Below are 14181 nucleotides of genomic sequence, written 5' to 3'. Positions count from 1 at the left end.
TTTTTTTTTAAGGTAAGGAGTCCAGTTTTAATGTTCAAGTCGGAGAAGGTGCCACTGGACTGTATGATATCGTGGAATGCATACAGGCTTCAAGAAACCCTCTCCAACTCCCCTTCTCTTGTTTTTCTTCGAGTTGTCATAGCAACCTCTTGGCCTTTTTACATAAGTTACATTGGGTGTTGTAGATAATGCAGACTGCTATTGTTATGGAGGCTTTTAGTAACGATGTTCTGTTTCTTCTTTATAAGTAACACTTGACATCTACCATGTATTGCAGATACTTAACTTCAGTGCTTTATTTAAAGATAATGAGTTATTGATACATACAGAGTAGAGATAGGGGACAAAAAAATTACTCACTAATTTTCTTTTGCCAAATTACCATTTAAGGTGCTGCAGCATACCCATGGAAATTACAACTTAATTAGGAAATTCAGTATTTTATCCTTGTTCCTGTCAGTTAACGATCACAATAAGGAAATCATCTGTTCACCTGATTTTTTTTTTTTTTTCTTTTTCTGTTCCACATTAGTTCACATTCTGGAGAGACTTATTCTACTTTATCTTTGTTCCTCTTATATCCATCACACATCACCAGCTTGTAAAACACAAAGCAGCACAAGTTTTATGAGATGAAATCCCTTCACCTAAAGTCTGAAGTCTCTTTGCCTGCTTGAGTAGTGACTTCTGATCAAAAGTTCTTTTATGCAACTTCAAACCTTGAGCAAGATGTTTTGTCATCAGTTGTAAAACAGTAACCAATTTCATTGTGATTCACTCAGTTCTATCTCAGACATAGAGTGTTCATGAAGAAGCCACAAAATGAAGGAAGAGAAGAGACAATCACTCCTACTTACTTTATGGGATCTTCTCTCATCACCAGCTGGAGCTAGTTAACACAGACAGACTTTATATTCAAATTCATTTTTGTTCTTGTCATTCCCATTTTGTCATCCAAATTGGATTCTTCACTTTGAATCCTGTGGTTCTTCGTCGAAAAGTTTTGGATAAATGGAATATAGCACGAACCGATTGCTGTATTGTGAAAAAATTGCAAGTATTTTTTTACGTCTTTATTTCTGTTATGTATTAAAAACTAAGTCATAAAATCTTTATTTTTAAAAATAGCCCGCTCATCTGAAGTGCTGGGGGAAATTTAATCGAAGATGCAAAATTTTGTCCTTTAAAAATCCCTATGAATGGGGGGAGCACTTTAAATCCACCTCGTCATCTTCGTAACAACCTCGGACAATTCCGATTTTGTTAATCTTGTGCTTTGCGCAATTTGCACACGGCTAGAGGTTACACTTATTTCCTATTGCATTTAGGGAAAAGACAGAGAAAAAACAAAGTAAAAAACACTTTTAAAGAGAGTAAGTAATCAAAGACAGTCAAAGTAAATGGATTAAAAAGTCGCAAATCATTTGTACCGTGCCACACATTTCCTCTTACCATCACACACAATCTTACAGTACAAACTGTTCATCACTGTTTCCTCATTCGATCTCTCCCTGACAGAAATCCAACTCCTGGTGGTCGAGTTTGAAGCGGGCAGGAAGGAGAAATTCAGGAAAGTAGGAGATGGATTTTGTTATATTAATCTGACCGATTTTAAGTGGTGGCGGTGGTACAGAAGGATCAGATAGTGTGCTCAGAAAGATCTGTGCTGCTGGGAGATTAATAGTGAAACAAGGTGAGAGGATAGTGGGTGGGAGTGTGAGGCTGGAGCAACGGTAATTAAATGTAGACAGAGAATGAGAAATAGGGCTTAAAATATTTAGCGTGTTAATTCTAACACTTTGTCAGAAAGAGGTTGACAGGGACCGGGGATTGACAGGAAGAGGCAGAAAACTTGCAGAAATAATTCATCCTTTAATTAAATCCTTTTTTTTCTAGCAATGGATTGACAGGGATGGGAGGGACAAAGAATGGGGAGAGTGAGAGAGAGTAACGGAAACATGAGAGAGAGACCTGGTGGGTGGATGTGTTAGAGAGAGAGATGCGATGAAAGAGACATGAAGGAGTGAGAGGGGGGTTGAGGAGACTGAAAGCACTTGGAATACAGCAAAGTAGATGACAGGAAAAAAAGAAAAGAGTGACCTTCCCTACTGCAATTTGCAAAGCCCAGTTACTTGGAATTTCAGCCGAGAGAGAAGGGGAAAGCGGTGAAAATAGTGAGGACAGAGAATAACAAAGCAGAAATGGGGGTTGGGGGGGAGGAGGGGTGCACAACACAGGGGGTAGAGCCAGAGAGCAGCTTTCCAGCAGCTAATTCTGTTGCCATGGCAATGATTTAGCATCAGGACCAGTGGGGTTGTTACATAAGAGTAGCCAGTTGCATCTTTTATTAAGTTTACACACACAATCTCCGTGATTATTACAATTCAAGATAGAGCTGGGAGAGATCCAGGCAGAAAGTTGCTGTCCAAGGAAAGCCTCCCAGTGAGGCACGATTTGATGGAAAAATCCTGATTTTCACTGACAAAACCCCTGGCGACATGTGCCGTGCACGGAATTTACGTTTATGTACATTCACTGTAGCTTACAATTATGGTGTTTAACTGTACAATGAGCTTTTAGCATGGTGCGGGAGGAAGAGCAATTGTCTTTGGAAGCGAACATTCCTGGTTTGATTCCCAGCTCCTCCAAGTGTGTCGAAGTGTTGTTGAGCAAAACACTGAACCCCCCCTAACTGCTCCCCTGGCGCTGATGGATGGCAGTTACCGCTCATGGTTCACCCATGGCAGAGAACAAATTTCCCCACGAGGGATTACTAAAGGATAAATTATTATTTTACAGGAAATTGTCGAATACAATTGTTAGATAAAAATGTTGAATAATTCCAAAAATAAGATTGTTTTTTTAAGCTTCGTTATCAGAATTTAGGGAGTAAATAACGAAATACTTGAGGAAATCAATCAAATATTCATAAACTAAGAGACATCAGTAATATCTGGAAGTAGACCAAATACCTTTTCAAGATAAAGAACACAGAATGGATTGAACTTGGATCAATGCACTAGTATCCTCAAGCTTCCTGAGAAATATTTAAATATTAATTTGGGGAAAGACCTGGGGGTCGTGTTCGGATAATAGTGTATTTTTCTTTGAAAATCGGGTTGAGGTCAAACTCCGACATTTGAGTTACATTACATTACATTCCAGTCATTTTGACGCTTTTCTCCAAAGCGACTTACAAAAAGTGCTATTTCGTCACTGAAGTTCGGAAGTACCAGTTGTCAGAAGTGACCACTCTACCAAATAGCCATCTCAGAACTATATACATGCATATATTCATTTCTTCTTTTTTTTTTTTTTTTTCCTAGTTAAATCCAAGAACATGAAATTGTTTTGTTGTCAAATTAATCTAGGGATTAGCCATGTTGTTTGGACGATTCTTTTTTTTTTTTTGTCACCTGATGTCACCGCCAATCAATAGATAATGATTTTGGCAGCCTCTGCTATTTGTGTTAGGACAAGGCTATAATATCGGCAGAAGCTGCCTCTAATAGATTTTATTCTGAGATTTCTGGTCTCCTCTGCCCTTCAGCGCTGTGGGAGCTACACGGCTATTTAGTGACTAAACGCTCTTTTTACCCTACAAGCTAACCGGGGGAGTTCTGCCTTTGTAGCCGGGCAGATAATGAACAGCAAGTTTCTAGAGCTTATCTCCAAAAACAGCTGTGTGCTGTCACAAAAAGAAAAACTGCTGGAGCAGAGGGTGATCTGAACCAGAACAGTTCAAGGCAAGAGAAATTAAATGCAGAGCTAAAACTGAACATGAGAGGAGCAGCAGATTCATTGTCACGCCCTCCTTTATACTATAAATGTAGTCATTAGTCATTTTTTTTTTTCAATATTAAAAAGTGATTATCATGGCATTGTGCACACACAATAGTGATTTTTTTAAATTTCTTTTTCATTTATTTTTTTATAAAGCCATTCAAAAATCTTGGATTAATGTATCATTTGTATACAAGCATTATCTTACCTCCAGACTATACCTCCGGTCTGTTTTATTCCCTCGGTCTGATTAAAGTATCCCTTGACACATGCAGCCACTCACAATTATGAATAAAATATCTTGCTTGCATTCTGTTACCTAACTGGAACTCCCGGGAGAGGCTGAAAAGGAAAAAATACGAAAGGATGCGCTTAATGAATATAGTCACTGAAGAATAAATTGAATAGAATAGTTCAGAGTTCTCAACCTGTTTCGCCTATATTACAGATTTGGGCTCTGATTAATAGAGGAGACTGGATGGGTTGTGAAAGAGAAACGTTGCAGGACAATTATTGATGGTCAAATAATGGTTTTGTGCTCTTGAAAGAAGTGTGTTTCTCTATTACCAAAACTAAAAGCACTTTTTGTGTTCTGTGGCCATATATGTATGTATATATCATTTTTCTTTCTTTAAATACTTAGCTTTTTTCTATCTTTACTTTATTTCTATTAATCTAATAATCCCGAGTGATGTTTTATGGTGGAGCCAACTGTTGAAATAATTGAATGGGAGACAGAAGTGGATGGTCCCATATCTGATCCTGGTTTCCGTGGAAACAACAATCCAAAAACCTCAAACACCTCAACAGTTTTTTAGAATTATGTGCCACGATGCAGGATGTCATGGGACTATATGCAGACCAATGCCTCAAAAATGACCAGTAAATGAGCACAAAACAAAGCATAAGTAAAACCTTCTCTTTATGAAGTTAACAGCTTTTGGTAACCTTTCCAAAGTATTTAGAAAAAGTGAAAAAAAAAAAAACTTTTCCTGACTTTGCTTTTTATATGCCGTTCCCCCATTGAATATCGGTCAAAAGTCACACTGACATGATTTATATGCAATGGTTTTTTTCTCATTTGTTCTACATTTACCAGAGGTTGGGCAGGGGTAAATGTTTTAGTTAAGAAAATGAACATTGAGCTTTCTATACATATAGTGAGCAAAAAGAAAATGTAACCCTTGATTTTCAGTTTTCGGAATCAAAGCTTCAGCTTGCTTGTATGTTAAGTATTTCACTCTGTTTTCCCCTCAGTCAAACACACATGCACACGCACATACACAACATGCAGCTTTTACCCTCTGTGTAGGCTGCTCTCTGTATAATTCATAACTCTGTGACTTAAGATCAAATATGCATTATTTTACCACTGAAAAGGAGCTCTGTTTGGCCGCATAATCTGCGATGAGACATAGACAAGAGCAAGTAAGGAAATAAAATGTTTCTCTGTTTGCCTGACCTAACATCGCTAATCTAAAAGAAATTCACAACCCTACAAAGCTGATAAGTCTGATTTGATGTTGGCGTCATGTTTTGTTCCTTATATTTTAGTTGTTTTTTTTTTTTTTGACAATTGAAAGCCTTTCCGCTGAGTTTTCCAAATACACGCCACGGAAATTGAGATTCTTGTTGTAATAAAGACAAAACACTGCAATAGCTGTCAGTGAGCCCAGGATTCATCTCAAATTGAAATTGTATAATGTGTCACCTGACCATGCCTGTAAGTGAAAGAGTTTGTACGGCCCATGGGATAAAATGCATATTAGTAGTAGAGATGTAAAGCATTATGCCTGGAATGATTCCTCAGCTCCAGAAAGGCATGCTGGGCAAATTGTTAATATGATAAAACTAATACGATAAAACATGGAAGCTTTGACGTAAGGATGGGGTCGATGGAAGAGAGGGCAGTAGGTTGAGTTGTGCAAAGAATAAACCCTGCTTCCAGACACACACACACACACAAATGGTCTTACATCTGGGGCTAATTCCTGTGAGTTTTAACTTTTTAGTCCAGCAACTTGAGTCTCTTGTGGAATGGTGTTTAGCAATGCGGCGAAACAAAATACACGGCTCTAATGATCCAACAAATTCTTAAATCCAAAGGAAGGAGGGGAGGTGGACAGGCAGATGAAAAAATTTCAAATCAAATGCATCTTTTTATCTGCCATGTCATACAAATTCAAATGGTCATGGTGAAAATGTGTGGGTCATTTTTAATAGTTATATGGCTTGAAAGAAACATTATTTGTTTACTTTGGTAAACAGTTGCGTGTGAAAATTGAAAATGTGACGATGCAGGAGCTGAAAAGAACATCAGAAGACTTTGTTTGGCTGTGTTTATGTCAAAAAAATAGCCTGTAAATAGCCAACAATAATGTGCTATTTTACATAACTAATATGTAAAATGAAAAAAAAGGATTTGTGAATTTTCTCTGTAATTCTGATCCATACCATAATGCGATAGGTTCTTTCCCAGCTCAAACGCCACGAACTTCTAAAAATTCAGCATCGTCGTTTTTGATAAATCCTGCGAACGGGGACACGGGCACACACATTGTTTGTTTGGTCGTGGTAAATAGAAGCAAAAGAAAAGTAAGAAAGTTCGAACTGTTAAACAGAAAGGGGACATTACTTGAACAGACAGTGAAGGCTGGAAAAAAATAGCAGCTGAAGACGAGAGGGCTATTGCCTTGAGGTCGTTCCTTTCAGCAGCACTAATTTAATTGGCCAGTGAAGAGGGATGTGGGATGCCTATGCTTGATTGGTTGAGTAGTCAGATGATGCCCATAGAGACAGGAAATAAAAGAGGGGGTGTTCAATCCTTCAGTAAAAAAATGCACACATGCCTATGATATAGATATGTAATATTAATTAAATCCATCTGTCTGACCCAAGAACAGTCACACAAAGCTGATTTTTTTTTTTTTTTTTCAAAACCCCATTCAGTCACAAACAAGATCATCGTGTCTGTCTTTTTAGTTTTAGTGAAGACAGAGACCAAACATTTTATCCTTCGGAGTGCTTTTATGAGGTGAATAAATGCAGACACTGAGGTGTGCGGTTGTATGGGTTCTGAAAAAGATGTCAGTTTGCTGACTCTTAAGAGCTAAAAAAGTCCCGCTTGGAGATCAGACATGCATACGAAGCACAAATAAATACATAGACCCAGTTGTGTGACCTCTTTGTCAATGTACCCACGCTCGCTCATACTCTGCTGTTGATGCATCGTCCACAAGCCTCTTAAATGCCTTAATTTCCCACGAGCCTCTTCCTCTTTGTCTGTCTCTGCGCTCTTCCTTCCGTCAATGTTAGACACCGAAAATGTATGATCATCTTTTCAAATAAGGTCAGGAGAGAAATAACCAATGTGTCTGTTTGATATTTTAATCCTGTATATGTGATGATGAATTAAATTCATCCCGTAGAGAGGAAAAAAAAGGCGGGTTTATCTAGCAGGAAATGTTGTATGAGTACGCACCTCATTAATTCTGTCTCATTTTAACAGCATTGAAATTCTGATACCGACCCCAGATAATGACAAACCAGGCTGCACATTGTAACAGTCAACACTCAGTCAACAAAGAAAGGTGCCTGGTTTTAATTCCGTCCAAGCTTTTCTCTGGGAAGTTTTCATATTTTCTCGCTGCCTCTCTAATCTGAAAGTTAAATTAACAGCAGTTATTTGCAAACTATAGGTTTATAGCCTTTGGTTCGAAATCTTCCCTTTGGCGATTGAGATCCGTTTTGATTTGAATTGACTGATTTTCATCATGCAACGTGTAACATTCTCTTGCAGTCTCTTTCGATGACATGGTGCATATTGACCAGGTCACACAAAGCTGATTTTTTTTTTTTTTTTTTTTTGGTGCGTATTGACCAGGTTTATCATGCCATTAATATTATCAATGATGACTGTCAGCCGAGCCCCGGGCTCAAGTTGCCCTCTACCCATTTTGCAGCCTTGATGATTACCTCTCCCGCCGCATCAAGAGCCAGCTGAGAAATTGCATCCCGTCACAGTGTCCATATCAGAGCCATGTAACAGCCCTTGGCTGATGCAGAGTTTTGCCTGCCTTGCTATGTTCTACTTTTCCCGCCAGTTCGGGACTATTTGGTCGAATGCCCAATGAATGAGAAGGATATCAAATGGAATAACTGTCTACTCTGGCCTCCTGCCTCAGTTTGTCTCCTGCTGCTTCAAATGTCCTCAAAGAAATGCGTCCCATTCCATCCCTTCCTTTTTCTGAACCTTTACAGGATTCTTGGTTTGTCTGTGAGATGTCAGCCAAGCTATTGATGATCTCTGGAGGATGTTGACTTCCTTCCTCCTTCACAGCTTTTTGAGATTCTACTTTTGTTGTATCAGTTGCCCTCCTGCTGCCTTCTGGACTTCTTCTCTCTCCTATACTCTTTACCGTCTTGTAGCTGCACATGATGGCCTCAATATCCCAGGCTTTTTTCTGGAAGCCCCTCATGCACTCGATGATACTGCTCTTATCTGCGTTGATGGTCTCCCACAGTGTGTGCGCTTCATTTTTTTCCTGAAGGTTCTGTCAAATTCCCATAGTTGTCTTCAAAGACCCTTTATATATCTTCCACATTTTTGTTGCTGAATGGGCTCCTGTACTTTAAAAAAAAAAATCTCAGAGGTGATCTCACTTTGTTCTAGATGAGAAGCCAAATTAACTAGAAATGAAACCTGAATGTTCGTATGTACAGAAGGAATATGTGCGTTTTGGAGCTTTGGCATTTACTGGAAATCACAGATCACTAAATAAAGCTTTCAGAATGGTTCCTCCCTAGACTTTATAATAAAAACACCATCAAACACTGATTGAGCAGCATTTAACACACCATTACTGTGTTTTTGCTTGCAGGTAAATCTCATACTAAAAAAAACAGAACAAAAGAGCATTTATGTTAAGAGCAATCTTAGCTGGTTCCAGAAAAGTAAAGTTAGATGATATTATGACATACTCTCAGCTATGGCTGTCCTTTGAATGACTTAGTCAAAAACACTAACACCTTTCCAACTGCTTTAAATAATATTCCACTAACATCTAACCCTCCGTTCATAAACTGAGTCATGGAAATATAATTAAAGTATCATTAAATGTCTCTAGAAGAAAATGTTATTCTGGAGGACTTTCTATTAGGTCTCAGAACCAGTCACTGTACATAAATCAATTACAACAATCATGTAACCTAATAATTAGCAACCTAAGGCTAAATATAGGTGTCAGTCAAATCAAAAACTTTTCTGCCTAGACCTCAGCAATCTGCTAAAACTGAGCGATTGGTACAGCTGGACATGATCCCTTGGTAAAACCCTAGAGTGTTGAGGTTCTCAGTCTTCCATGTCGTGGTTAATTCTTTTCAAAATACTTTTCTCGTTGCAACCAGGGCGACGTGGCTCGCGGAGCCGTCGTCCTTGGTACCGAAAATTTTAATTCCTGGTTTGTCCTAGCCTGAACCCCCAACTGCTCCCCTGGCGCTGTTCCTTAGGTGCCTTCTGCTCATGGTTCATCCATGATGGGTTAAATGCTGTGGTCACATTTCGCTCGATGTGAAACCGAATGTGACTGGACTGAACTTGATTCTCTTCTCTTGAAAAGTTAGTTGGGTTTTCATGTGTCAAACGAATCAAACTTGGGTCTAGTTTATATCTGGGGTTTAGAGATTTTGTGTCTGCAAAATATGACATCAATAAGAATATTCCGTTAATCATCCCCACAGTGGGGACATTTCAATTTCACTATATATATGTGCTTTCACAAAGAAACCGCCTTGGTCTGTTGCTGGTATTACATTGGTGTAATAAACAGTGCACAACATCTAATGCTGATTCACATCTAAAGTTAAGAAAGGAAATTTCTTTTATCATGGTTATGCAGATGCTCCACACTCATGCTTTATTTCAAAGCTAAATAATGCTGCAGATATAAAGACCATGTACTGACAAAGCGTACCTGGTTGTTAGTAATAAGTAAATGGATACGCCAAAATGTCTTCCAGTTAAACCAAGACATAGCTGAAATTGTACGTGTTTTTTTTTTTTTTCTGAACCTGTATTTCAGCTTTCAATCTGAAGTCTCACACATACCGACTGATGAAAACACATTTTTTGAATTTTCAGAAAAACAGCCAAAGAATGACTGGTGTTCAACTGAAAAAAAATGCTGTAAAACTCCTTCCTCGATATCCGAGCCAAATTGATTACTGGAGCTCACCTTTCACTGGCTTCTGGAAAATAAGTCTTCCGCTCCTTTAAAACTGCGAATCTCTAATGCTAAACAGAACAAAAGCGCATCATTCCAGTTGAAGCTGCTCTGTGCTTGCTTTCTGTAAAAGAATTCAAAATATTCTTGAACACACTCAGTGAGGATGAGACAAAGAACCAGTCAGACATTGAGTAATAGCTATCGTTTCAAGAATATGGCTGGACAAAAAAAAAAAAAAAAAAAGCTTTCATGGACACAGAGAGATAGATATACTGAATGTCTTGCACATCTTTGCAAGCAATTAAAATATTTTGTTGGGGTATGGGAGGCAGTAAAAATGTGCCACAGTCTGCGTGTTTCTATTTTGGGTATGCGAGCACGTTGACAGGTGTGGTTGCATCAGTGAGTGATGAATAAATCTAAATCTACTGTCATCTTTTGAACTAATGTGAGATATTAATTGGTGGGCCAAACATATCAGATTTATTTATTTTGAATCTCTTTTCTTTAAAGGAAAAATACATACACGTATTAGCTCTCAATTACAAAGTAGCACTCAACGAAAGAGCTCATAAAGCATTAAAACGGTCGGCCTTCCACCTCACAGCTCATGTTAGACTTATCTTTGTAGCACAACGGAGAAAATACAGGGAGGAAAAAGAAATTCTAAGAGAAAATGAGGAAGTGGAGGCGTACAGTCGGGGGAGAAATCCCAAAAAGTTGAGGAATACATTAGTATCACTGAGAGTCTGGGCATTCTGGAGAGAGAGCAAGTAACTGAGACACAGAAAGGAGAATGGATGATTAAGTTGGCAGCTGACTGTGCATGTGTGTGGGCTGGGAAAATCACAGGGAAAGAAAGAGTACTACAGGAGAGAGCAGTGAAAGATGTATGGCAAAAGACACTGCAAACGTGTATATATTATGACAACTCACAAAGAGGTTCTTGAAAGGTAGAACAAGCCATATGGTAATAAGGACGATACCACACCCCCTCCTCTTGTGAACGCCGTCATCATCACTATGAATATGTGCGATTGTCTTATTAGGGTGATACCTGACTGAACATACTGGAACACTATCATAAAAACCCTCTCTAAATCCTCACTCAACTGTGTGATCTTGGGTTTTCATAACAAAGCATTACAAAACAACTGCGTTAAAAATGTTTATTGGTTGATCCTTGAATTGTATGTGTATATATATATATATAACTCCCTTGGGGCCTAAGTTGAAAATCTGCCATTGGCTAATTGGCTAAACGGGTGCATTTACAGAAATGTTCATTACATTAAACTGTTAAAGAGAATACATATTTCCATAGGATATCATGCCAAGGCTCAGTCTGGAAAGTTCATAGGCATGTGTGCCAAAGCCAAAATAAATGTTTTTTTTTTCACTTTGGGAATGGGAATTGTTCCCAATTTTAATGGTTTTCACCACATAATAGTCCTGCACTGTATAATAGTGTTGCCAAATCTGCATGGCATTTGTGACAGACAGCTGGAAAGTCAGACTTACAAAACCAATAGATGTTAGTGAAAACTCTTTCTAGGGGTAATGAATTCTGCATACTCAAATTCTCAAAAAAAAAAAAAAAAAAGATTAAAAATTTTGTCGTGATTAATAGTCCTAATGGAATAGTTTTGACCATAGCACTGAAGCATTTCATGTTGTTGGTTAAAGACAATGTTTTTATTTGTTTGTTGTTTTAGTTTAGTTTTAGCTCTTTGTTTCTCTGTTTGCATTAAAACTAGGGTAAAATATTCTTATAAAGATATCCTTTCTTTTTCCTCAGCAGACATGACTAGGAAATATCATGCCAAATCATCTCTGCGTCTGACAATAATGTTTTTTGAACTGATTAAATGGCAGCTGCAACTTTTACTGTTTATGGCATTGCTCTAAAGCTTTTGGAAATTGATATGAAATCAGTGAATGTTTCCCTTCGAGAGCCAGGAGGTCGGTGAGTTCTGTCAGGATTCAAAGTTTAAACTCAAGGCAGGTCAAGAATTCTGCACCAGAAATCCATTGGATCTGATTTTTTTTTTTTTTTTTTTAAGACCAGAATATTGCCAAGAATAATGGCTATTAAACACAATATATCAAGGCCTTTCTTATATTAGACAGTGAAATCTCTGGGGGAAAGGCAGAGAAGGTCATAGACAGTTGAAGAATTTGGAAACTGGAACTTATAAAAGGTTCATTTAAATGATGGTAGACTTGCAGATCACATTTGGCTCTTGGATGAACCGATGTCACACATGAAGAGTATCAATGGAGAAAAAGTTTGAAAACAATTTTATATCATCTTACAGCTGTTGTTACTTCAGCACTTTCGCTTTAAACTAAACAATTCAACCCACTTTGCCTTGTCTATATTTAGAGCACAATGCATTCTATGATATATTTGTTATTCCTGCAATCAGAGATAGAAATTTCTGGCAAAGTGCACAACATAAATTCTTGTTAAATCTTATTGTGGCTTGATTTCTTCTCTTGAAGATAAGATTTAGGAGTAACCATGGAGTTTCTGTGACCTGAATGACATTGAACCTCCATAGATGCAGTAGAAATTGTACTGATCTCACTAGATCTCTCTATGGGACGGAGAAAAACAACTGAATTATTCATATTTCTTTTGATTTGCCTTTTGATTAAGTAGATGGCAGTTAGGAGAGGAAATGTTTAGCTCATTTGTGATTCTTTATATGTGTTTGTGTGTGCATGTGTGTTAACCCATAAGGGATGATGTCCAATAATACCACATTTATCAGGAACTATCAGATCCATCAACCAGAGTGCCATGGCTTTTTCGCCTGTAAAATGAATTCATTCGAGAGATACTGTGTATTCCACTATCCTTTTACAAAGAAATCTCAAAGTTGTGAGTCAAAACTCTGGTTCTGTGATAACACCAAAAAATTTGAGTGGCTTCTTCAACAGCATTCACCTTCTTCAGTGCAGTGAGAATTTTGCCCACCACAACAATTCACACTCCAATGATACCCTTTGACTTTGTCTGATAATTCTGGTCCACTTTGCTTTGGATCGGTCAGCAACCAGACCACACAATTTTTTGTGTTCAAGTTTTAAAATCATCACTTTTTATCTGATTGGAAAAACATTGAAAGCAACTTCATAGCGACCAAAAGCTTAAGAATTTTAAATTGAAATCAAGATTTTATATGGCTAGGAAATTAAACTTAAAACTTGTGCTCTCTCAGCAGGCATACCTTTCCATGTTCTTTGTCACTTTGACAAATACAGTCAAATGTCAGTGTGCATACTGTATGATAAATTAAAGGATGATAGTGAGCCTGGCACTGAAGGACTTGTGACTAAATGTTTTCAATTAGCTTCTTCTCATGCAGCAACTAGTCTTTTGAAAATGTACCTGTGATATACTCATGCTTCTGACATTCACTGATGCGTCTTTTCTGGACCTGACCAAAGCTAACCATTTTTTTTTTTAATCATTGCAACAAATATTTCCATTTTTCTTAATTTGTAATATATTTTGAAGTACGGTGATACGATTTCATATTATTGTATAATATTGCGTATAGTGGGGGAATCTGATTGAGCAGTACTCATAAATGCACATTTTTTGTCACTCCCCCTCCCGCCGGCACCCTTTATTGTCTCCCCTGTGGTGAAGAGAAATATCTGGCTCTGTGCGCGGCCTCATTTACCAGGCCTCATAATTGTTGGGTTCAACATGCTACGAGGGGCCAATTGCTGGAGCACGGAGCCTCTAAGGGTAAAACGTCTGTTATAGTTTAAGGCTCAGCTTTTGGCTCATAGCGTTCAACTGTAGTGGTTAGAGGCTTTTAAAGAACCAGCTACGTCAATGACTGATTCTCAGCCGTACTATAGTATCACCTTGTCCGTGTGTGTGTGTGTGTGTGTGTGTGCTTGTGCATGAGTGAGTGTGTGCCTCTGGCAGGGGTCCAGAGCACATCACACGCTGCTATGGCAACGAGTCCGACACGCCCACCGCTGCCTCGAACACACAAAAGGCTGTTAAATACAAACTTATTCGCCATCGCCACACGTATCTTTAGCGTGGAACCGGGAGCTTCAGTTTTCTGCTTATTTACACATGATTCAGCGAAGAGACGAGGGCCGACAGTGGAGTGGTTAACATGACATACTGTAATGACCACTGAGT

This window comes from Fistularia commersonii, chromosome 20 (genome assembly GCF_037954325.1).
Source record: "Fistularia commersonii isolate RoL2024-O1a breed Wild chromosome 20, RoL_Fcom_v1.0, whole genome shotgun sequence".
Lineage (NCBI taxonomy): Eukaryota > Metazoa > Chordata > Actinopteri > Syngnathiformes > Fistulariidae > Fistularia > Fistularia commersonii.
This window is presented reverse-complemented; position numbering follows the sequence as displayed.